This window comes from Myotis lucifugus, unplaced genomic scaffold, assembly GCF_000147115.1.
Source record: "Myotis lucifugus unplaced genomic scaffold, Myoluc2.0 scaffold_90, whole genome shotgun sequence".
Taxonomy (NCBI): domain Eukaryota; kingdom Metazoa; phylum Chordata; class Mammalia; order Chiroptera; family Vespertilionidae; genus Myotis; species Myotis lucifugus.
In genome coordinates, this window is record NW_005871138.1 from 3,846,949 (window position 1) to 3,849,072 (window position 2,124).

General features: G+C 45.2%; 1 protein-coding gene across 1 annotated transcript in view; it reads left to right on the forward strand.

Annotated features, from left to right (window-relative positions):
- TOMM34 (translocase of outer mitochondrial membrane 34) overlaps positions 1 to 2,124 on the forward strand; it is a 22,123-nt gene that overhangs the window by 2,043 nt on the left and 17,956 nt on the right. The window lies entirely within an intron of this gene.

Genomic DNA, 2,124 nt, shown 5'->3' on the forward strand with positions numbered 1-2,124 from the left:
AACTTAAAAAGAACCAAACACATACCAATCATCAAAATGGTGACTTAAGGAACCGTGGCATTTGTTGTTTATTCCGGGTTGATTCAGTGGCTCAACAAGGTCAAATTCGTCCTACACAGCACCTTGGCTTTTCCTATTTGTGCATTTATTGCTTACAAAATGGCTACCACAGCCCTAGCCAGTTTGGCTTAGTGAACTGAAGAGCCTGGGTTCAATTCCGGTACCTTGGTTGCAGGCTCCATCCCTGGCCCGGGTCAGATGTGTGCGGGAGGCAACCAATGGATGTGTCTCTTTAACATGGATGTTTTTCTCTGTCTCTTCCCCTCCCTTCCACTCTCTCTAAAAATCAATGGAAAAATATCCTCGAGTGAGGATTAACAACCAAAATAAATAAATAAAAAATCCCACCAGGAGTTAAAAAAACAACAACAACACAAAAAACCCAAAATGGCAACCACATCAACACTACCCAAAGCAGAAAAAGTGCAAAAAGGCTATCTTGAAGTCCTCTCTCTTCAAGAAAAAATACAAAAGTGTCCCATGACACCCAGCAGACATCCTCTTACCTCATTGGTCAGGTCAGATCACATTCTCAATCACTGGCAAAAGAGAATGAGATTATTGTTGTTGGTAATGTTAACTCTGCGCCTGTTAAGAAGGGCTCCTGGTGGCTAATTGGGCTCAAATTTATAGAGCCTAGCAGCTGGCGCTAAACAGGGGTCTCTCATGCCATGCTTCAGGGAAAGCATGAACTGCCTGCCTACTGCACTGTGTTCTGACTAGCTGAGCTGACCCTTATAAAGGAATTCCTGGGATCGAATTTCTACCAATAGGAGCTGCACAGCTCTGTACTCATTTGTATCTTTATTGACTAATCAGAGTAGCTCCATTCTGACCAGTTAGGATGGTGCTATTGGGACCAATCATACAGTGAGGATTTGGAGTCCTTATTTGCATAGAAATGGGCCAATCAGTGGCTGAGGGTGGCCACTGTTCTCTATATAAATCCAGCTTCCACTCTGAGCATGGGTTTTGGTTTCTAGTTAGTGCTACGTTTACTTGGCCAGAGCCATAACACCAGAGCTGCCTCATGCCCAGCCCACCTCACCATTGAGATGTTTCACAACTGAGCCGTTTTCACTGAAGATGTCCTGTGGGTCCCTCTTTACCACCCCTCAAATTGGGGACTTTTGTTGGTGTTAAATTGGCAGTGATGACCTTTGGTTAACAGTTTAGAGAAATCTTGAATCATTTCCTAGGCCAGGAGAATCTCTGGCAAAATTTAGACTCCGGAAGCAAAAATGGATATGTTGAGTAGATGGCCAGCTGTGTGTGTCTCATCTGGTTCCCCCACCACATTAAGTGTTCATTCTTTCCTCTTTTATGGGCCTCAGCTGGGCTGAGGATTCAGCTGGAACAGCCACCTAACCCTCAGAAGGTTCACAGTCTGGTGTGGGTTAAGAATTTAAACAAATAATTATAACTAGATTCCTGAGGGCAGAGACCAGGTCTTTGTCAACAAACTTCGTAAGTGCATGTTGGGTGCCAGGTCATATTAGGTCTTGGAGAGGCAAAGATAAAGACTTAACTTCCTACCTTTAAAGAATTCAAAGTCTTTGAAAAAAACTAAGCAGGCAATCAGAGTACTAAGTGCTAAATTAGGGATAAACCTCAGGAGGAAGAGGAGCAGAGGAGGGACATAATGGAAGAGGGGAGGAGTATTCAGGAAAGGGTTTCAGAGGAGATACTAGTATTTAAGTTGTTCATAGGATGAGTCAGGATAAAGCAAAAGAAAAACTGGGGCCCTGACCAGTTTGGCTTAGTGGATGCAGCCGTGGGCAAACTACGGCCCGGGGGCCGGATCCGGCCGGTTTGATTCCGGTCAGGGGCATGTACGTTGGTTGTGGGCACATCCCCAGTGGGGGGTGTGCAGGAGGCAGCTGATCGATGTTTCTCTCTCATCTGCGTTTCTAACTCTCTCTCCCTCTCCCTTCCTCTCTGTAAAAAGTCAGTAAAATATATTTTAAAAAAGAAAAAGTGGGGGGGAAAATTCCAGGAGAGGAGAGCGTGCCCAAAGGTTAGGGAGCAAGAGGAACAGCTTCCCGTCTTGCGGTAGCAACAAGC